Consider the following 24,318-nt stretch of genomic DNA (forward strand, 5'->3'; position numbering starts at 1 on the left):
CAGCAGTATATTGTGCTTACACAGCACTCTGTGCTTAGAAAGTACCTTTGCAGCGGATTCCCCTATCCTGGCAGCAGGACTGCACCCCGCTTCTGGGCTAAAAAAAGTTTTGGAGTGACAGGAGCCTCTTGTCTGCAGGGCACACGGAGCAGACAGCCATCCGAGGGAGCTGGCAGCCCCCATGCCCTTGCCTGGGACCTCCCACTTAGCTTCATCCCCAAGAACAGCCCCATGGAGGGGCACCTTAGAAAAACATTTTTTAGTGGTTATCCATGGTTACACTTGATTTTGTCAGACAGCACAGCGGTGATGTCATTCTTAAACCACAGTTTAGCATAATTCTTAGGTACCTTGATAAGTCTCATTGAACTCACAGGAAATTAAGCAGATGATTATCTAATCAAGAGCACAAACAGCAATAATTTTCCCTTATCTCCCCATCAACCTAGGATCTCAAAGCAATTTACAGAATGAGTAAGTCAAGGCACGTAGCTAATCTCCAAGGGATGGTACTGTGCCCATTTTACAGGTAGGGAAACTGAGGCACACCATTTCCAGGCAAAGATAAGCATGCTTTCCCATCACAGTGCCAGCACTCATTGAAACCAAGGAGATGACGGCTGAAACGGGAGGATTTGCCTCTTAAATGAAGGTAATAGAGATGGCTCCAAGAGCCTGCATCAAGTTGTAGATGAAAGCACAGATCAGACAGAAGAGACCTGAAGAGCACCAGCTCCTTGGTGCAATGATGGGTCTGCCTTGTACAGGCACATACCAAAAGTCTCTCTCTCTTTATGAATACATATATATATATATATATGTATATATGTGTGTGTGTACCTCTTTGAAATTCATTCTTACATTGCACTGTTGACTTACTGGCCCTCTGCAGCAAGGGAGGGGTGATGGATTCACATTAATGTGCATCCCGGGAAGCAAGCACATCCCCAGGGGAGCAGCATGATTCATTTTTAATGATACTTCCCTGAGTCTGTAGGCCCCATAAGCCAAGAATTACAAGCCTTGAAAGTCATCATCACTGACTGAGCTGTTGTTGGTGAAGGAGGGCTTCCAGCCCAAGTGGGAGTCGTTACAGCAGAGGGATCATTTTAAACTAAGTGACAAGAATATATTAGGGGAAGGAAAATTACACTTTTCAACAACTGAAGAAAATAAAAAACCACTTCCTGCCAGAAATTCTGATTCAGAAACAAGACAAGAAGGCAAATTGCTTCCCCCTGTCTACACTGCATGGAGCAAACCTACACACATAGGTCAGAGGCCTAGCAAGAGCCTGAGGCTAAACTAATTATTGTGATTTGCTCGTCTTTTGTAATTAATCTAGGAAAGGCTTAAGGCTGTTAGCAGCTTTAAAGAAGTAAATCTGAAGGACCAATTAATTAAAAACAGCAGTGCTTAATGAGGACCTTTTGGTTCTCTCATGTTGATTGTTATATTTGTTGAAAGTTAAGTTTCCGCTGTCTGTCAGATCTTGTCTGGTCTTGTAAAATAGATCTTCTTACTTGGTGCTTAACCACTTGACACCGGAACAAAAGCTTTCGATTACAAAGCAATTTATGGGGATTATAATGGAATGAGCTACACCCACGCTCCCTGATTTAACAATCAATTTGAAGCAATGTTCAGTTCAACCAAGAAGCCTTTAGGGACCCTGGAACTGCAGTTGGGACCTTCTGGTTCCTCTCCTGCTGGCCGGACCCCACAGGCATTCACCGTGGAGGAGGGAGGTTGAAGCCCACACCTCAAATCTTCTTTGGAAAACAAAAATACAGATGCAGTTATCCTTACTCAGTCTTTTCTTGAACTGCCAGTTAAGTACCCACCTCTCTCTACATTGCCTGTGCAAGTGTAAATCTAGTGCAGCCCCGGAGAATCAGGGCTTGCTTTAACCCAGAAGGGAAACTCAGCTGAGCACCACAGAGATACAGTCACAGCTTCATCTCCTTACACCTGGCATCACAGAGCCAACATCAAACCCTGTCCTGAAAGTGACCTTGCACCCCTGGGGCTGTTGCTAGCTGCGTCCTTCCTCTGGCATAAATGCAGTTGGGTGCCAGAGGCAGAAGGAAGATGCTATGGAGGTCACAGCCAGCAGCTCAGAAACGACCAATTTGTTTCTGCTATGCTCTTGGACCTGATATGTTTAAGACATCTTATGCAATTTTCTTTTATGTGTGGAAAAAATGTTGGTGGTTTAGTTTATTTAATCAGAGCAGCAAGTAACTCACCCCAAAAACATCCAATTGTTTGTTTCTGTTAAGCTGGATCTATGAAGTCCTACCAGCAGAGCTCTGCAGTGGAGGGAAACCTGGACCAACATGTTACCTGCAGACCCTGAACATCCTGCAGAGAACAATATTATTCACCAAGTGAATGAGGCACCTGTCATTAGCAGAGACCAGGACCCTCTGCCTATTTGCTGTACTCATGTAAGATATACAGAAGCATTTTGTGCTGGAAAAGAGAAACTAGGAAAGGAGTAAACAAGCAGGAAAGGAATAAAGATCAGGTTAGCAACTTAGCCCCAGAAAGAGCCCTTGGTGGGCAAAATTGGACTGTTTTTCTTGGCAAGACAGAGCAAACATATCCCTGCTATTCTCTTTCAGACACCTTCTCTGTCATCTGTCCCCACAGCTAGCATTTTTCACATGCAGCAAATTAATTTAACATTCTCAGCAGGCATCCTTTTTAGAGACCAGCCAACTTCCTGATATTTTGTGTTCAGTTTTTATATCAGCAGATCTATTTTAAATAAAAAGCTATGTGTTTTACAAAACACAAGTGCCAGTAACACAGAGGAAGAATGTGACATTTTTCTCCCCAGGATATTTTGACTGACACATGAAAAAGTCTATAATCTTACATAGGCTCAAGCTGCTCATGTTGACATCCAAATGTTTGGTGAAAAAGAGCTTGATTGCCTTCCACAAAAGGTGTAGGCTTCTGATTTAGTCTCTCCATCCCAGGGGAAAAAAAAAAAAAAAGTGACCTCAAGCTCTTTCTCAAGGTATTTTGTTTTATTCATCTGTCACAAATGCAGCCGGTGAATTGCCTTTCCACTGCCTAACCAAGTCTCCACACAGTATCTTGTTTATTTTCATCACATTCTCACACTAGCAGCTGCTCATCTGAGCCAGCTGAGCCTGTCCCAAAAGCCATGTCAACTCATTGCTCAGCTCGGTGGAAACACTCCCTAGCTCTCACAAGTACTTGTTCCTTAGCTCAATAGCATCCATAACAGCTCCACAGCTGTGATACCTCACCCTGCCTGGAGATCTACCATCCTTCCAGAGAACCAGTCACCCCCTGCAGAAAAGAAGCATCTGACTCAACCATGGAAGCAACGAAGCCTTCCTCATCCCACACAACCACTGTACTGCCTCATCTCAACATCACTCCACTTCAAAACCCTCCCAGACAGCAGCACACAGTCCCCTTGGAGCCTGCTGGAAAATTAGTCGAGCTCCAAACAAGAGCTAGAGCAAGACCTTGTTAAAGTATCCTTATGGTTCTGTACTTAACTGAGAGCACTCCAACAGCCAGGCAAAGAACATCCCCCAAGGGGTTTACACCAAACACCACAGTGGAAACTCCACGAGCTTCAAGTCATTTTTTCCAAACCGATTGTTTTAAGGGTGATTGGGAGAAACGGCCTGAATCCAACGGCAGCACCTGCAGGGCTGGGAAGCCTGTTGGCACTGGGGAGAGACCCTCCAAGACAGCTCTGCCTCCCGGCAGTGGGGAAGGCAGGCACATTACCTGTGCACACAGGTAGCTAATCTCGCCAGGATTATAAACGAACGGGTTGCAAACTGACCTTTGCGTACATGCATCAGCATTGGTAAGTTAAATTTATGGCTGAGCCGTATCAGCACATAAGATGGGAATTAATACATGAAAGTGCAAGGGCTTATTTCTCAGCGCAGAGAGAGGATGTCTGTCCCTGAGGACTGAAGTTTTGCTGTTGGGAAAGCAGGTAGCTCACCGCTGCATTCATGGACTGGAAACATGGGATGTGTGTGTCTGTGTCAGCAGGTGTTAGTAGGCTCATACTTCGCTTCTGAGCCACATAGATATTTGGGCAACATGGGGGAAGACGGTGACTTGTTTCTGGTTCTTCCAGATCCACAGAAGTTTATTGAAGGAGCTGATATGAGGGGGAAGGAAAAAAACAAACCCACTTTGTGTGATCTGTCAGAGCGCAGGTACCTGCCACCAGCTGCAGCTTAGATCCTGGCTCTGGACAGGGCTAAGGCAATTTGGGCAACCTGGGAAACTGCAGAGCTAGAAGAGATTGCTACAGAGTCACAGCAGGGCTAGTGCTCGAAAGGACCAGGGCCCTAGGGTTTGACCGTGAGCAGCTCGGAGTTTCTTGGCTGTGGTTAAGCCTGAATTTTGATTTAATTTACTATCAGGGGGAAGAAAAAAAAAAATGAAGGAAGAAAAAAAAGGTGGGAAAGACAGCTCACTGCTGAGCTGTTGAGAAACAGGACTAGCCTAACGGATGAGGCTGGCAAAACCTTACTGCTTATATTTGACTTTAGTAATGGCACAAGTGGGTATTGCTGGCCCCAGCTGGCCCCAGAGCTGCAAGGGCTGGAGCTGGGGAGGGCTGGCTGTTCATATGCGCTCTGGGATATGCTTCTTGCAGAGTTCCTGGTTTAGGGAAGAAAATATTTTCACACAAGCTTTCCTCTGCTTAACTCCATGCCCCCCAGCCCAGCACTGCAGGTCTCAGCTCTGACCCATCTGGGCATTGGTGGAGCCAGGCTGGATGCCTCCACCAGCACGCAGACAGGAGCCCTCCCCTGCGGTTCAGCTTCACTTTCCAAGGGAGGCCAGGGTCTTTTCAGCTCAGAGGCAAGAGGGGGAACATGAGCTGTTTAGCTGAGCACTAAAATTTAAAGTAACTTGAAGATACTTCTCCTCTTGGCATAAGGTTTCCCAGATCCCAGTTCCCGGCAGATCTCAGCTTGATGCTGTCAGAAGCTTTGCATACACACATGCCAGCCTCAAAAGCCTGGGGAGAAGCATTTCAGACACCCACGCCTGCTGAAGTCTGGCAGGAGGGTAAAAGGGACTGACCACAGCATGCAGCATCAACCTTGGCATGGCTCCCCATCACTGCGACCATCACCAGCCTGGACATCGCTGCAGACCTCTGAAGAGCACTTTAAGAGCAATGGGCTGAAGAACCATCATTACAGCCTCTCCCACATTAAAAGAAACAAAAGAGATCAGGAAGATCTCTGAGGCCAATCCACCTCTAACCCATATTATCCCTTTCAACAGTTCAAGCTGAAGATCCCAGACGAGGAAGTCCAACCACCACAGCACTTTGGACCACTACCACGACTGTTTACCCCTCCATTTTCTTGCAACATAAAGAAAAAGCAACATTTCTAGGCACACATGGATCCACAAAGAAGTCTGGACACCTTGTCCCCATTTATTTCACCTGAGTAACCACAAGCATTTAGGACTAGTCACATGAACTGCTGGTGACAGCTGCCCCAGTTACTTCCAAAGAGATGGTCCCCCCCTTGCAAGCAGGACCTGGGCAACCTCCTTGCCAGGCAGTGTGAGCCTGTACTCGGTGTTCTGGGTTCTGCCTTTTATGTACCTTTATAACAGCACAGGGCATCACACTGCCTGGGAATAAGAAGAGATTTTCTCCATGTCAGAGGCCTGATGCTCAGGCCATTACATCAACAGCAGGCAGAGGAAGGGGAGAGGACAGCCCAATGAAGAAATCCCTCCTCCCCTCGGAACCCAGCCTGGCCACACACCAGTTTGTGTCCCCAACAGCTCTACCAATGTTTTGTGTGTCCATGCAGCGAACAGGGTTATCAAACTGATCCATTATAAACCGTGTATAGACAATTTTGCAACCTCCCAAGCATGAACGCAAGACAGGCAGAAGGCTGGCAAGCTGACAGTCACTCTGGCTAGATGGCTTAACAGCCCATGTCCACAGTAGCTGGGAAAGGAACAAAAGATCCTGGTCCAGCAACATTAATTAATTGTTTGTTTAGTTCAGGGTGGTAAAGACATGGCAGCGTACAGCTGCTTTTAAACAGAGGAGGCAGAAGTCCATGAATATCTGATTAGTTGAGTATTACCCCTCTAGGTCTGAAACTCAGCAGCTCTGTAGGATTGGGATTTTGCATGTTCACTTCAGAGTAGGACCCTGCTGGGAACGAGGGTTCCCGGTGGGTGCTGGAACATTGATCTCAGACTCCCTGCAAATCACAAAACAGAGAAAGAAATTGTGTCCAAAGTTTGTTCTTCCCATAATTCAAAGTATATAACGATCCAGTAAGGTATTCAGGAAAGGGACCTCTAAATGCTGTCTGTCTTACACAGGACAAGAACACTTGCTTGGCAGCAATCAGAAAATGCTTGATAACATGTTTGCAGCTGTGTCACTAGTGACCTATCAGTCTCCTCACACATGAAGATAGATGTTGAGGCTGAGCCATTGTGTATTCTTGAGACACAAAGGAGAGTACTTTGAAAAGTAGTCCCAGAGCACTCCAGTCATCACCATGAGATGAAGCACAATAAGACATCTGAAAAGCTATGGCAGTTGTTTTATGTCTGATATGTGTTTTTGTGAATAGCAGCTTCAGTAATTTATGTTCCCAGTTGAAAAGCTTTTTGTAGCCTTAATACACACAGTGGTTAACCCTTCTACTCCTCAGCTCAGGAATCTGTACAAGTCACCGAAGACAAATAGTGCTATCCTTGGCTCCATCTCCAGCATTCTTTTCACATCCACACAATAACATCCCTTATTTTCCATGTATGTAGACTAACTGCATCCCTGAAGCACAGAAGATACCCCGAAAAAAGTATCAACACCTGACTTGCTCTACCCTCCTGCAGCCCACCCCTCCCTCCGCATCCTTTATGTTGTTCCTTTGGGGCTCCCTCCTCTTTTTCCTGAGGAATCCATCTTTTACTGTCGCTGCCTGTACAAAAACTGTCATCCAACCCTTCCTGCAAACATTTTGCAAGGGATCAATTGTCTAAAGATCAATTCAACACAATTTCTAGTCTTTCTTGGGAAATGCAGGTTTTGCAGAATGACGTGTACAAATCATTCCCAGGTGCAAAGAAACCTAAGCTGTACCCAACAGCGACTAACGCTTTTTAGCTGGTGGGATCACAAGAGAAATATTTGCAATAGTTTTGCACGTGTGTTCACATGCATAAAATGTAGGCAATGATTAAGAGAATAGTATCAACCAAGAACAGAGTGGGTAATTCCTTATCACAGTAATACCAATAGGAAAGAATACTTAGTCTTCCATGCTGGAAAACAAGAAAAATGTCCTTGCCTTGTAAAGGATGCTCTCTCTTTTGCCTGTGTGCCTCTCTCCACCCCCCAGCTTGCACGGGCCAGTGCCTGACTCTGCGGGCTTGAGGCAATCAACAAAACCTTCCTCGACAGCTATTGCAGGGGCACAAGGTGCACCAAGATCCTCTAAGGTGTTCACGTCAGTGGAAAAAAGTGATATAGCGACAAGTTTGCATGATGTCTGCAGCTGCCTCTGTTGCATCGTGCTGCCACTGCATGTCACTGTTAAGACAGAATGGCAATGACTGACAGGGATTTCAGGGAAGGCTGTAAAACTCCAGTGGGGATGGACCCCACAGCCCTGGAGAGCTGCCCCAGGTGGTAACTTAGGCAGCCCCGCTCTCCCAACACCAGAGCAGGGACCTGAGGCCTCGTTAGCATTGAACTAAGCTGAAAGCAGCAACAGAATAAAAGCACATGCTTGGAAGAAAGAAAAGGTGGGAAAATAGATACAAGAAAAAGGATGTCAGAGGAAGGGCAAAGAGCAATGGTTAAAAAAATCTCTTGCAAGCAGGGTTGAAGCTAAATCATTACCACTGCCAGCGTCTATTCTATCAGCAATGAGGTCCTCATGGATTTCATAGTAATGTAACAATAACTATTTCTCCCCCACCAAAAAAAAAAAATAAAATCAGTCTGCTCAAAATTAATAGGAGCTAAATAATTCTTGCTGTTGCGTTGGCAGCCTATCAGAAGAACAACTCTCTCAACAGCACTGTAACAGCACAACCTAAAAAAGCCATCATCAGTCATCCCCCTCTGCTGCTGCAGCCGCAGGAGAGCCTTTGCAGGTCCTAGCCCATCTTGGGGTTGCCCTCCTGTGTTGTCTTCATTTCTAGTTTATGAGATCTGGGAGACTCATTTGAGATTAAAAAAAGGACTGAAGATTAGGTGTTCTGTAATTTAGTACTTCCTTTGCCTGGTTTATGTTTAGCAGCTTTTGGCAGAGGAAAGGAACAGCAGCAGCCAAGATGGGCTCTTCCTGCGGATCCACACAACGTAACCAGAAACAAGAGCAAGTCACTTGACTCTAGCCAGCAAGCCAAACTTTCATCCAGGGTCCCCTTCCAAATGCTACACTTGCATTCATTTTGCCATCAAGCCATGTGGTTGTTTAACTAGACTCATGGAAAACACATCAAAAAATAAACCGTAGAACAGATCCAGATGTTTTGAAATGCTAAACTTAGTGCCTCACACTCTTCCCTCCTCATCCAGCTTTAAAAAAATTCCTAAAAAACTCAAAGCATTCCTGAGCTGGTTTGTAATAAGCCATTACTTCATACTAAAAAGTATACTTTAACACAGGCTTAAATAATCAATCTTCTAGCCATAAACACAATTACCAAAACGCTTTGAAGGTTTGGATCAACTTCTTAAAAGGATAAAAATTCTTTGCTCTTTCTTATTTTAAATAAGACTCTTGTTTCCAATAAAAGTTAGTGTTCACACTGAAAATATACACACAGAGCCAAGATGATATCCCTGAGTACCAATCTCAAGATGATGCACTAGGCAAAGGCAGCCTGCAGGAAAGGAGGCAAAGGCACTTTGCACCTGATTTTCAGGTTGTTAGGCACAAGGCAGGAGAAACCAAGTTCAACAGCACTGCCCTGCTCAAACCCTGCAGTAAGCACAAGCACACTTCTCCCTCACCAGCCTAATTAGCACTCCTCATCATCCATCCTACTTACAGGCTGTCTGGAGCTAAAGGGCCGTAAGGTACCACCAGCACTGCTCTTTTATTTGCAGTCCCTTTTTTTATTTTTATTTGCAGATATTTACCTCCCATGGAAGTCTGTGTTTCTCAAAGCTCTTCTAGTTTTGAGAGCACAGTTTCAAATAGCTAGTGCCTCCATCACTGGAGTATCCACTGTACCAGACAGCCCTCACTCACTCCAAACCAAACAAAATTCCATGGTCCGAAAAAGAAAAGCCAAGAAGCTGTCAGAGCCACCTGCCCTGCCGGGCAGTGGGGAGCCTGCACGCACCACAGACAGCCGTGGTTTCCTTGTGGCTTCTGCAGCAATGTTCCCGTGCTCCAGTCCCTTGGAAGGGAAGATGCAAAGAGCTTAACCACCGGCAGGACCAAGCCCAGCTGTAATACCATGAAAATGGGAAGGAGGAAAGCAAACCTTTACTAATTCTACTCAGTTCTGGAGTTAGCTGCCATGTGCACGTTACTCTTTCCTCCCACTCCTCTGTTTTATTTCCAGTGCAAAGATTTTTTACCTGACCTTGTTCCCTTGGGCTGGCCAGGAACCTCCTCGATTCTCCCCCACCACCACAAGTCAGACTCATAGTTAAATAACTGCCAGGCCAGAATCAGTTACATCATTTTTCCTCCTTCTTTTCCAGGTATTCTCTAAAAGGCCCCAAGCAATCCCCCTATCATATAGCTTCCTATGGCTTTCAGGCAGTTTAAGAAACAATGGAGATCATGATTTATTTATTATAATCCTAGATGCAATAATTGAAGCCTTACATCCCTGAAAAGTAGTTGAAGGAGGGGCATTTGCTGGATGAATACGCCGAGTGCATTAATACAGCCAGCCTTATGTTCAGCCATGAGAAGCTTTCCTGGGAAAGCCATTAAAAGACTAGGTCACCAGGATGAGACAACCGAGGTGGTGGCCATCCTTTGTGCCTCTCAGGCCCTTTTCAGACTTATTTATATACAAATACCAAGAATGAACTAGTGGGTCAGCATGCTTGGGTGCTTTTGAGAATCTCCTTAAGGTACTCACCGCCAGCTAGAAGCGCTTCACTAGCTCTGAAGCCTTGACCCACAAGCTCTTCTTTACATATAGAGCACAGAAACCCCACAAGCCACCTAAATTTCCTAGGCAAGGCGTTTCTAATCAATGAAATGGCATCCCTTGAAAATCATCCCCTGAGAGAGACTGAGATCTAGACTGACAGTAGTTTTAATGCTTCAGAAAGAAAGGAAAAACCTTTTTCTAATAAAGCTTGCATCAAAATTGTCATTAAAATGTTGCTAATATCACAAGTTCAGTCCTGACCGTGCATCCTCTCTATCTCCTCTCCCCCACAACCCATTCAGAGGTCACGCTTTATGCAGACTGGTTTGTGGCCAGTGTCAATCTTACACACGTGAGTGAAGATTTCCCCTACAGGTTTTTACTTAGCAAAAAAGCAGCATCCCAGCCCACCTGACAAAACATTTCTTCAGGATCTTGGCCTTTGAGACATATCTTCACTACATGTTGCAGATCAGCTTTAAAATCAGCTCCAAAACATTTGGAAATTATTACAGTCTGCTAGCTCTGTAATTACAAAAAGCTGAAATTACTCTGAAGCTTCAGTTAGAGGAGACTAATACTGCAATTCCTCAACAGAGCCATTTGCAACCTGATTATCAATGAGAGCCTTATGTTTATATCTGTGCATAAACCTGAACCACTGAAGGGCTGGACACCATGAACCACATACCTCCAGGCATCTCTTGTTAATATGCTGCCCCATAAAACAATCTTCTATAAACTAAGAAAATAATATATTACATGCTGGTTTAATTGTTAGTTACAGCTTCCTTGTAAAGCAGCACATATAAGAGGGCACTGTGAAAAGCTGGTATGTTTTATAGAGGAGGCCAGCAAATTATGGCTCAGCTGTATGGAAATGATTAGCACCTGCGTATCAGCACAAAGCAGCAAAGTTCAGAAACCATGATCTCAGCTCTTGGCAGAATGAAGAGCCTGAAAGGTCTTGAGTTTTCCTAGGTAATAAATCCAGCGATTACTGAGATGATATTAACTTCAATTAACTTCCATCATTTTTTTTGTAGCAGCATAAACAATCCTACCCAGACCTTGCACAGTCAGGCACAAGTCAAAGGTATTGCTTCTTGTGGGCAGGGAGAGATGAGCCGCATAAGAAGACCTGACCCTGTGACCTGTAGTTACAGGAGTAGACTTGGAGTTGGTATACACGCTTAATCATCAAAAACTGTCATATTTTAGAAGTAATTGTGATAAGAATACTTTCTTTGGTAAAAAAAAAATATTTTTCATTAAAAAATCACAGCTTTTCCCTCCATAAGTTGTTTTTTTTAATATATACACACACACAAAAGTAAATTCACTCCTCCGGTAGGGGAAAACCTTACAGCAAGTTACTGACAAGTAAATATTTTTGCCAGACATTCTAGCAAACTGAAAATACAGTTCAAAATAATTTCTAAGTAAAAATAGCAGTTTGGTTTTGGGGGGGTTGTCATGTTCTGTTTTTTTGAGGGTTTTGGGGTGTTTTTTTTAACTCTGTTGGATTAATTTTCATTACTATTGTTTGTGTGACAGAACGTAAAAACCTAACTATGAGGGTAAAGATTGCAGAATTCCTGTCCCTTGAGTTACTCAGTCCCTCTCAGCAGGACACTACAACCAAGGGGGATTCTTCCTGAGATGAAGGTGCTGTGCAAGGGCCAGCAGCAGCCCTGTCCGTGAGGGCTGGTGCACAGCTGCAGGGGCTGCAGCCAGCTCACGTGCCATGCTGGAAGGCTATTCACTAGGAAATCTGCTGGGCTGTAATATTCACTTATCCTCCGTTCATATATGCTGTAATTTGGAATAAACAAAGTTGCTGCTGCGTTCGCAGTGCAGGCTAGAAGCAGGTGGGACCAGCGGTCTTCTCCCACGAACACGCGCATGCCATGAGGAAGGGGAAGGCGCCTTCCACATCCAGGCACATCTTGCAGGTCTGGTTCCAGTTCTTACAGACGCACAGCCCTTTTCCAGCAGCGGGGCTGCACGGGCACTGCGGGAAGGCCATAGTCACTTCGGAAGCGACCGAGCTCATCGCAAACCCCTTCGCTAACAGCTACAAACTCTTTCAGCTCAGAGAGCTCCAGCAGACTGGGCACTGCTGCACATCTCCAACTAGACACCACTTCAGAAAGTGTAAAAGCCAGTACTTTCTCCCTGGGTAATACTACCACTTTCACTTAATTAAAATCTTTTAATAGGCGTCTCCCTCTTTCACACCTCCCTGTTAGCAGACATCTTATTCAGAGTAGGAAGATTAACAGCATCTTCATTACTTTGATGTTACCCAGAACAAATTAAAAATTAATCTAGTTAGTCACTTCTAAAGTACAATGCCTTTTGTGTTACATTACTAGTTGGTGATTTTTCTTGTAGCCTAATACCCAAGATAGAAAGCGACTGGATATTTGTATATTTTACAGCATTCAGACCTCCTGCATTAGTGTAACCCCGTCTTAAATCTTTCAATCAAAATAATGAAGTCACAGGTATTTGAGGAGAGGGAATAATGTCTCCCTATTCTACATTGTTAGACAAAATTGTTGAGATCACTGGTTTACAGCTCTGTTTATCCCAGGGGGTTATTTCAGTGCCATGTTCTGTTGTTTGGTAGCTTGACTTTGAACCAGAACTGATACGGCATCACAGCAGATGCAAACTCAGCCTGTCAGAAGTAGGAGAAGCGCTCAGATGTGTCACTAAAACAGACTGTGAGATTAATGGAGACTTGAAAAAATAACATTTTTCAGAAGATCTTGTGTGGGGAAAGTACAGAAAAGGATGGAAACAAGAGAGAACATTATGATAAGCCAAAGCCAAACAAACCCTGTTTGCTTGCCTTAAAAAAAGAACAACAATAAAAAACACACACAAAAAAAAATTTAGACAGGGTCCTTTTGTCTTCTAGTAAGGTTTCAGAGATGTTCCTGATTTTACCCCACCTTTTCAAATTGTCTGTGTATTTCACCACAGTCACAAAACAACCGCATACTGAGAAAGTTCATTTAAACTCATTTTACACTCAAAAAAAAAAAAAAAAAAGGGGGCTTGATAGGCTTGATCCATTTTAAGTCCATCCTCATCAAAAGATCAGTACCTGCAACCAGACCTCACCCTTGTCCTGACTCTGAGGAACTTATTTACTGTCAGCTTAAATCAGATCCCCTCATCCATCTACAGGCAAGTCTTGCTGCCGACCTTGCTGGCAGGACACGTCTCAGAGGAAGAGCAGAGGGCTCTGTCGGGGCAGGGGAAAGGCAGCGGCCCTGGCTGAGACTCCTCTGGCAGCCAGACTACGGATCCAAAAACCATTCCAGCTGTTCTGAATCTGAATTAGCCTAAAACGCAGTCAATGTGACAGGGTAAGAAAGTGTCCCTGGTCCAACAGTCCTGCTTAGAGCAGTTGTGATTAATTAGGCTGCTCAGGAACACGCCCAGGTAAATCCTGAACATCCCTGAGGATGGAGACCCCACATAGCCTCTGGGCCCCAGTCCTAACGTTTGACCACCCTCACGGGGAAAAACAGTTAACAAAACAGTAGCAGCTCTGATATCGTAAGGTCAGTAAAAGGATTTAACCATTCATTTTTTATCCAAGGGCAATCCAAAGCAGCGATGGTGTAATTGCTCTCCCGCCTGAACCCCTGACCTCTGCTGAGCAGGGCGGCCAAGCACACCTGCACAAGAGGGGAAGCGAAACTACGTGGAGAACATCTTTGCTTGCTTCCCATTTGGTTGCTGAGGGGTAGATCATTCCTCTCCCTCCTATAAAAGCAAGCTGTTGTTTCACTCCTCTGATAAAGCTGTTGGTGTGGCAAATCCGGCATCGAGACAGAGTTCAACAGTGCAACAGTTCACCGAGCGAGCTGCGAAGCACACCCGTCAGCAGGGACGGCTCCCGCAGAAGTGACTACTCAACCTGTCTCTATTAAAAATATTCACAAGAGCTGCTTCATCTCCATCGGGTATGTAGATGCTGCCTTCCTCCCCACAGCTCAGAGCAGAGGATAAAACTCTCCAGGTGGGAACTGCAGCTATTCCTGTTAAGAAGCTCCTCAGTGCAAGCTGAACCACACTGTTCCTCTCCGAATATTTTATCTGGTCGCAGTACTAGAGGGAATTGGCTCCTTCCTTTTGCCGTCCCATTTTGAACAGAAAAATGAAGCAGCAGGGAGAAGTAGCCCCCCAGCAGCAGCACAGCCATGTCAGTTCGAGCTCAGCCCCCAGGTCTAAGCCCAGGTTTTTAAAGACAACAGATTTATGGGCTCAACAGGCACTTGTGTCTGCCTCTCTACCCACATCTGAGCACTCAGACAGGACATCCCAAGCGCATCAGCCATCACCCCCCTACTCCAGTAGGCCCCCCAACACTGCAAGTCATCCCCCCCCTGCACCCCCACCACGTTTTCCTCATCCCTCTGCAGAGCAGCTGCCCCTCTGCCGCCATTTCCCCATCTCCGTATGAGGGCACAGTCTCTCCCTCCTGAAGGTAACGTGAGACTACAGTAATGATTGAAAATGAAAAAGCCTATAAAAGTTACAATAATTAAAATTCCACTTTAATTCTTCTGCACAGGGGAGGGAGAAGAGGTCTCCAGCACATGTTTTCCCACTGCCACAACAGTCCGTGCATTGTGTTATAAAATTTTTCAGTGCCATTTATTTTTATTTGGCCTGTGAAATACTTGGGGGAAGGCCTCCTCGTAAATGGCCCATAAAGTTTGACAGGAACTAAACCTCCCACTGTTTTTGTGACTGATATAAAAGAGAACCAACTTAGTTGGCACCCTTAATGCATGTTTTATGGGAAAAGGAAGACTGTCCCTCTGTACAAGCAGTCGATTCCTGAGCAGACCAAGTTCAGTCCTGTAAGCATCTTTTGTGGCCTTTTACGAGGTAAGGCTCTCCCTATAAAGTTGTGGCCTCGCCGCAAATTCACTTCCCTCTGGGCTCATCCATTAATAAGCACTTTCATTAAAATTCCACCTTTCTAAGGGAAACAGCCAAGCTAATTTAACAGGAAATTGACTTTCTTCATCACCCTCACGTCTCTGACTGCGGCGACACAAGCCAGCGCTGGCCAAAGACAGCCTGCCTGCTGGCATTTCTCCTTCGTGCATCTATTTGCAAAAGCCACATGGTTCCTTGCGCTGTCTGGGGGCAGAGGAAATGGGAAGGTCTCAGGACAGTCACTTCGAAGATGCAGCTGCTTTCACAGAAACACCTAGAAGCGATTAACCCGTTGCATCTTCTGCTATCACCAGCCTCCAAGGGAGCATGGCGTGGCCCTGGAAAAGCACAAGAAAAATTATGGGAACAAATAGTGATGGGACTGGGCTGAGGGTTACTGGTCCAGCCAAACACGCAGGGGATGGACAGCAAGAGGAGATCAGCTTAAAAGAGATTAAGTAAGGGACAGGGTCACAGAGACTGTGGGCAGAGATTGGGCTCAGCCCACTGCACAATCACCCTCCTGGAGGCGTTAATCTGTTGCTAGCAAGAGATCAGCCCTATAGAAATAGAGGAAAACCCCAACCTCATGACACAGAATACAGTCCAGAAAATAAGTTTCATCAGTGTGCCAATACTTCATGAGCAAAGAAGGAGGCAGAGTTCAACAAACACATTATCTGCATCCTGTATATTGGAAAGCTTAGAAGAAATAAGAACTTTTTTGGCTTTATTGTAAAAATGCATTTTATTCTCTTTTGGCTTCCAAGAAAAGCTTTCAGGTGGAAGGCTGTACATAACACCACTGTATTTAGAAATGAGAAACCAGAAACGACACTGACTCCATCTGTCCATAAAAAAACATAGCATAAAAAATTCCATAAGAATTTATTTTGCATTCTAGTGACGTATCTCTCTGCATTTCACAAGAAAGTGTCCAGGGAAAATGACAGGTTTATTTTTAGCTTTTCTTTACTCTTTGCAGAGTATGGCAGCAGATTGCAACCCATCATGAGTGTCCCAAACTAGGCTGAGATATGCTGCTGAAAAAGAATGGGTTTGGATTGACTGTCATACTGCAAAGATATGGAGATGTTCTTAACAACCAGCCCCACTCCAGCTATAAGAAATTTGATCATATGCATTTCATTCTCAGTGTCACATATAAGTGGGAGATACATTTGTCACTGGATAATACATTCAGAATTAACAAGAAGAACTTGTCAGGTTTTGGCTGCAACCACTGAAGTTAAAGCCTAGAGCGAAATAAACTGTCAGATCAGAGCTTTGTTAAAAGGATTAAACCCATTCTTAAGGGTGGAGCTGTGGGAAAGCTTTTAAGCTTTATACTTACACCTGAAAGGTTTTAAACTGGGATTCTAACAAAGACTGACACAAAACAAATATTTTTAAAAACAACAGCTGATCTGACCTTGCAAGCTGGACCATCTCCCAAATCAGCTGCATTTGAGAACAGCGTGCCCGGCAAAGGCTGCTGAGCGGCCCTGGATCCATCAGGCAGGCAGGAATTATTGGCCACATTTTTTGGCATCTGCTCAAGTTGCTGTAGAATCAGTAACTGTTTTGTAAGTTAGTCTCATTACAGACCTACTACAGTAATTGATTTGAACACTGGCCGTGTGGTAACTCATAAAACTTTGCACAGGGGTCCCAATTCTGCAAATATTTCCTCCTGCACTTATGGGGAACAAAGCACCCTCTGGAAGTCAAAGAGCTCAGCCATGCTCCCAGCATTCAAGCAAGCAAGCATGAGGAGGATCAGACCATTGCACTGCAACTTTTATACCACAGGAAAAAAAAAAGTTTTCCTACATTCAATTAATTACAAAATTGCACCGCATGACACCCTTGTGAATGAAGTAGGTGTTACCGTACCGCTGGTTTGCAGTTAAGGAAGCGGAGCTATGACTCAGAGGTGCAGTGAGCTGCTCAAGGTCACACAGTAGCTCAGTCATAAATAGCACCCAGGTGCCCTGCTTTTTGCCAACTCTGAGCTTTCTCACACAGCTTCAACAGTATTTCAGGAGCATGACTTCAGCTTCAAAGAGGTTTTGAACTCACTCGGTGTCTGGCCTGTCCTGCATCTCCTTCACCCAGCCCGCTCTGAACAATGGTGCCCCGTGGTTCGTCACCCTCCTTTGCCACCTCAGCTGGTCAAGCCAGGCACAGGCATCTCCCTACCGGCACTGGGGTAAGGAAACCTGTAGTAACGAGCACTGGGCAAGATGCAACAAGCAGCACAAACACAGCAATGCATAGCAAATACCACAAGCTCTGCAGCAGGGAGGCTGAAAGACACCAAAGCAGCCCACACTTGTGGGTGGCTGCTGCTTGCTAGGAAGAGGCTGTCAGGGTCCCCCCCGCCCCCCGTGGGTCCAAAATAGGTACATCAAGAGGGGCATCTGGAAGCAAATAATCTGAGAAGGTACCTGTAGCAAGTCAAAACATCCTTCTACAACTCTAGAAAACAAACAAACAAACACACACCTCCTCCCAAAGAGACCACAAATCCAGTTGTCAGGTGAAAGACTCCGCTATCACATGTAACCTGGAAGCAAAAGCTTCATAGCATCTTGGTAACCTAAGGGCAGGCTGGACAGGGCTTTGAGCAGCCTGGTCTAGCGGAAGGTGTCCCTGCCCAGGTCAGACAGGGTGGGAGGGGGGGAACTAGGCATTCTTTAAGGTCCCTTTAACCCAAGCCATTCTATGATCAATAAAATACAAAGTTGGGTCATTCAAATGCCTTGCAAAGCCCAGGCACTCAGTTAAAGCTATTCAGCTAGCTGAGGGTCAGCTTTTCCTCACCTATTTGGGCTCAAGGCAAGATGTCCAGACTCTAAAATTGTGGGATTTGAGCTTCACAGCACTGAACCCCAAGGAAGAAAGCACCAGCTGCAGGCCCTCTGGCTTTGCAGAGGCTACAATCCAAGGACAAAGAATCAGAACAAGTCTGTGTCACAAAAGTCAGATGCTTATTCTAAAAGTGCCATAAAATGAACCCAAGTAAGATTAAAGTTTGGCGATTCTGAGAGACGTCAGATAGTATAACATCAATGGCCTGGGATCGCAAAAGCTGAAGTCTAATCTCGTTATGATATTGCTATGGTCATCCAGGTATGAGCAAGTCTCTTAAATTCCATGTCTGCCACATGATAGGATACATCTCTATCGACTTCATCTGGCAGGGTTAAAGTCATCACATCACAGCCTGTTCCACATGCACCACAGCTGCAAGCCCATAGTGGATAGCCTCTGACTGCCTCATATTTAATGCTAGTCTTTATGTAGCATAGACATTACTAAATCATCTTAAGAAATGTTTTGGGTTTTTTAAAGCAAGAAATCCTCATTTCATATTCAAAGCCGATTTTCACCCAAAGAGGTTCTTTTGTCCGACTTGGGAGGAAAGGCACTGCATCATCGCACCTTTTCTAGTGATTAGACCAGGCTATGAGGCAATTCTCCCAACACCTTTACTCATTGTGTGCCACAACTGTGCAGTATCACTCCTTGTGTAAAGCTGTGGCTGTGCTGTTACCCACCCACGCCACCCCCCGCTTTTTACACCAACCTACTTGAGGGCTGGCATGCTTTTTTTAATATTTGAACCTAGTTGTGACAAGTACTGTATACTCACCGAAATATCAATATACCCCTGGTGACCATCCCTGCCAGGTAATTAGGTTTGATGCTTTCACAAAAATGAAAGCAAATAAAAAAAAAAGTGTAATTATTGTTTGGAGAGCACTGGTCTCAATTTTTCCGTTCTCAAAAGTCCTCTAGGGAAACAAAGAATGAGAGCTATTTATTGATTTCATCCTCCTGACGCTCACACACAAGACTTGCTGGAAAACAGGACCCGACGGTAGAAATCACCACAGTCCTCAGCTCCCCCAGGGAAACAGGGAGGGGGAAGCAGAAGTGAAGGCACTTGAGTTTAAAAGGGAAAAAATAGCGAAGGGATTTAAAAAAAAAAAAAAAAAAAAAAAAAAAAAAAGAGGGCAACAGTTTCAGCTTTCATTATAAGCACTGTTATATCAACAATGGCTGGGGAACAAAGGAAGCCATTTCCACTAGTTCCTGCTTCAATTAGTTATTTGAACTAGTGAAGATTGTGCCACTTTATCTCCCCCTTGTAACATAATCATTGTATTTTACATCTCTTGAGAAAAAAGGCCTGCCAGAGGACGTTATCTGGCTCTGGGTCATACATCACAGGAGATAACATCGTTATTCATGTCAAAAGGGATGATCAAGGTCTTCCTGTTTTATCAGCGATTAGCCAGGAAAGAAAAGCTGCTGCTGCTGCTGCTCTTGGCAGGTAGCCAGGCGCTGGATGATATTGCCATCGCAGTGCAGCCGGCATTGCTCACCGCGCAACTGTGCTGGGCTTTAGAGCCGCACAGGAACCGCTCTTTCAGAGCCATTAAAATCCTGGTTGATAGGGAAGGCGCTGAGCTTTCATTAGCTGGCAGCAGCAGGAGATGGCCTCCTGGAAGAGAGGGTCTGATCCTGCTCCCACCTGCAACACTTGTGCCCTGGCAAGCGCCACCAAGCCCTCGCCGCAGCTCAGGCAGAGGGGAGCTGGCAGCCAAGCCAGGCTTTTAGCAGCTTCGGATGGGCTGGGAGGCACCCAAGTCCCCTGGGCTGGATCCAGACTGCTCTGCTCAGCCCCAGACACCCTCACCTCGGCTGCTGCCATCTCCCTCCCCCCCCCCCCCCCCCCCCCCCCTTCGCTGTTTGGACAGTTCTCTCTCATTCTCCCCCAGGTGGCATTGCCTTAAAGCTGGGGCTGAGCTCAGCCTCTGGCTCTGACCCTGGCTCCCAAGAGCCTTCCCTTGAGCACGGAGCTCTTCACTCCTGAATGCTTAGCATATTCCCAATTTAAACATCTTGAGCAGTTTACCTACTATCTAAGAGCAACAGTAAAACCTACCCTCCCTACCTCAGCTACAAGCCCAAAGGGAGTTGTGTTCAGTGCCTTATGCCTCAAATGCTAACAGAAAAGAAAGATGCTGCTATTCAAAAAATATACCATGTTTAACCACAGAGGTACATTCCACAGTGGCTTCCCGAAGCCACTTAGCTTTATGTGCCTGATGCAGGGTTCACTGAACCAAGAAAGTCGTTGCACTCACTCCCCGAGCTCTGGCACTGTATCCTTTGGCACTCACACAGCATCACGGAAAATCAGTGCCCCAGATCACCAGGCAAGACCCATCTGAACAGCTTTTACCCTTCTCCCACTCAACTGGCAAAAGAGAAGTCCATTGACCATTGGCACTGCTGTAAATCAGACACACAGAAGATCATGTGCATGAGCTGGGTAATTCAAGACCAAATCTGTACATGTTTTGAATGTTGCTAAAATGCAAAAAACAGCAGCATGATTATCAAGCACATAAAGGACACACAACCTCCTACACTGGAGGAAAGGCTTCCTTTGAGCATACATTTTGCACAGACCCATTGTGTGGGCTTTGTATCTCTCCCCAGATCATCCATCATTGGCCAGAGACGAGGAAAGGCAGACAGGAATTGCTATATCAAAACACTCCAATAGTTATTCCAACTATTTCAAAAACAGTTACTTCAGCTCAGAGCCTAACACGCAATTTTGTTGTTGTGGCAGCCAGCCTGAAAGTGGAAGAGTGTTAATAGCAAAAATAAAGTGTGAACCAAAACTTATTAAGCCCTGTGATATGTTAAAAATAATAACAAAAGAAATCTGAGACCAAACGCCATTTCCCTTCAAAGAGAGATAAAATTAAAAATGACTCAGCAACTATGAGTCAGGACAGGAAACTTGTCACAGAGCCAGCGATTGTAGCTCCAGTGGAAATGGGCATGAGGGCTCCAAAGTGCTGCTGCTGGCACATTCATCGTCACCAACGCTGCCAAACGCGGCACGTGACCTGTCTGCAGAGCCGCACAGGACGAGCTCACCATAAAGAACTCGAGAAAGTCAGATGTTCCTCCAAATGAGTTATGAAAAAATGTAACTGTGTGAACAAACCGCAAAAATAAAGCGGGTTAAGGCAGCACAGCTGGGGCTCTTGCAGGTCACACAGTTAAACTGAAAAAGAGCAAGAGTGGGGGGCAGAGCTTTCTTCACAAGGGTTGTGCTGAAAGGCTGGGCCATTACCTGCTCCTGGCGCAGATGCTGAGCTCGGAGCAGTGCTTTCCTCCTGCCCACCCAGACGGCTAAGGCGATGATACAGAGCAACTCTCCCCAAATGGTAGGCAAAGGGTGCCCTGAGCTTTCTAGTCCTTCTGAACACAAAAGGACCTGAACTGCAGGACATGTCACCTGGGACCGAGTCATCCCAGCTCTCTTTCAGCACAGCCATGGCTTGGGACTGCCACAAAGCTCATAAACCAGGGCTAGGAGCAGCCCCGACATGCACCAGAGCTCAGGGTACCCCAGTGCAGCTCAGACCCAGACACTCCCCCCTCCTGCTCCCCACAGCACCGAGAGCAGGAGGTCCTTACTGCCTCTGCATCTGGGTGGCACTCCATGCCTGGGACCAGGGGAAATCTCCACTGGAGTTTTGCTCTGCAACCCTCAGCTGATGTCCAAGCTGCTCATTAAGCACATCATGGGAAGCTGAGCTGTACAGGGGGAAGCTACTTCCAGTGTCAATCACCAGGACTAAGTCAAGCCAGCAGCTGGGCTTCCACCCACAGACATCCTGGGCAAAGTGTTCAGGCCTCATGATCCTCACTCACTAAAAATCATGGGATCCAAACTGGGAAAGGCTGGCAGGTGAACTCATGAGTGGTTAGCAAGCCCTGCACTGTTCTTTTGGAGAAAGAGCCAGGAGATCACTGTCTAGATAGACAAATTCATAAAGTTTTACTACAGAGATCATATAAGCCCTGCAACCTTTAATAAAGCAATTGTAATTACAGAGGATTATTATTTTTTAAATCAAGCGTTTCAAGTACCAGGTATATAAAAACACAGTTGCACAAGCTGCCAAAAAGGAATCAAGCAAAATATGTAACTCTCCCAGTAATTAACATTCATTAGGGGTAATTTGCATGCAATCCCTCATCAGATCTAGAAATGCCAACCCTGACGAACTGCCCAGTTTGTCCTTTGGGCATACTAGCCTTGCTCACATCCTGTCAGACCTTATATCTGAAGACCTCAGAACACCAGCAGGAAGGCAAGGAACTTGCCACCACAGGAGGGTTCTTACCGAGCGTGTAGCAAACTGCTTGCAGAGCGCAGCAGCAGAAGCTGCAAAGCAAAGCCTGTACCCGAGATCTATTAATTAGCTGATACATCACGAGTGTATTCTCATCTTTCTTTTCTCCTCAAAGGTGGTCCAGATCATCCCTCTGTCAAGTCCTCCCAGGAAGCAAAGCCTCTCTCACAGGATTTCCCTGCTGCCTCCCGGGCAGCTTCCCACGGCCTCAGCCCTCTGTGTCCCGCTGGGAGCATCGCCGCCCCCAGAGCTCCGGCCCTGCAGAGGGTCACAGCATGGCTGCTGGGGTCCCTCCGGGAGCAAAGCCAGAAGCCCTGTGTGGGATCCAACCTGGCAGGGGCAACCCGTGGGCAGAGCCGCCCCTCACCCGAGCGGGAGAGGTCCATCGCAGACAACTACTTCTACCAGGGCCCTAGAAAAGCTCTTTGGGGTTGTGTAACGGATACTCAAATACCAGGGAGATGAAATCCATCTGCAAGTGTTTCTCATGGAAGAACTGTGCTATAGAAATTCTACATACTGCTTCTAGCCAAAAGTGTTATTTTGCATGGGCTGCACCACATGGATATTTTTATTACTACACTTCATAAAATATTTCTGAAGTTTCCTGGAAGGTACTGTTTCACATGCCACCAACAAACACAACGTTTGCTCCAAGCGACTCCTGACATACATGCAGAGGAGGAGAAAATTAAAAAAAAAAATAAAATCACCCAAAGCCTTTTCAAAAGCCGTATCTTCCATGCATTGCAGAGATGCCATGGCTTGTGATGGATGGGGCCATCACTGGAGTCTGAATCATCCAGGGCTTTCCCAGTAAACCACATGCTCCCTTCCATTAAGGGGGTTTCTTGATGTCACAAACAACATAGGACAGTTTCCTACATAAGCTTCTAGCTACGCCTTGCCAGAAACTGTCCCCTCTGCTACCTGCTGTCTCCCACCTGCAGTCATTCTGTCACTCTTGTAGCCAAAGTGGAACCAGAAAGAACTCTCCAGGTGGGAAAAAACCAACACTTCAATGTGCTGGCCAAAGTCCTCATGAGCAGTCAGCCCCCTCTACTCACACTTCTCCTCACCCTGTGACTTTCACTTCTAGCCCCACAACAGTTGTACATCAACAGCACAGAAAGACCCACACCACCTGAGCCCCCACACATTTGTTCCAGCCCAGCCTCCTTGCACAGCCGTTTCTCACCAACGTGGTTTCACATCCTGGATCTCTCCACAGCATTTTCAGCAATAGCATTTGTGTCCCAGCTCCAGACCTGGAGCACTGCTGCTCCATGCCGCTCCGCACCAGCAAGGATCAGCAGCGGCAGGGTTATCCCAGTTTCTGATGGTGGAGGAAATGCACTTTAAAAAAAAGCAGTATTTTAAATAAATGCAGAGCAATTGTTCTGCTCAGAAGTGCTGCTATTAGGCAGCAGCTTGAAGAAAAACAATGTCTGGTGAAAAAACATTTTAAGTGATGCTTGTTTATTCACTGATTTCTTAGTGACTATCAGCTTGGCATGGGTTAGCAAGGCAAATCAGAGTTCTGAAAAATTACTTTTAAGTCTCCTAGTGTGACAAAATAATAGCTGGCTAACACCACAATGACTTTTAAACCACACTTAACAGGGGATATTAATCAAGATATTCCCCAACTTCTAACTTACCGATATTGATTATATCTGTGTAATGAGGATGGATAGGGTTTCAATTTGAGACTTAACCCCATTGCTGAAATAATTGATTGGAGATGAAAACACTTCCCCAATTCAGTTACCTTTTGGATCTTTAGAAATGTTGGCTTTGAAACATGTTAACAGATTACTGAGATCTCAAAAGATAGCATCCCAAATTCCTCCTTCAGGTTTCAGTGTAGCAGGCATTTCCTCAATGATTCCTTTCCAGATTATTACAAGGGTCTCACACATAAAAGTATGGATCAAATACCTAAGTCTAAGAAGTTGGTAATTTT

Source organism: Falco cherrug, chromosome 1 (genome assembly GCF_023634085.1).
Source record: "Falco cherrug isolate bFalChe1 chromosome 1, bFalChe1.pri, whole genome shotgun sequence".
In the NCBI taxonomy this organism is placed as follows: domain Eukaryota; kingdom Metazoa; phylum Chordata; class Aves; order Falconiformes; family Falconidae; genus Falco; species Falco cherrug.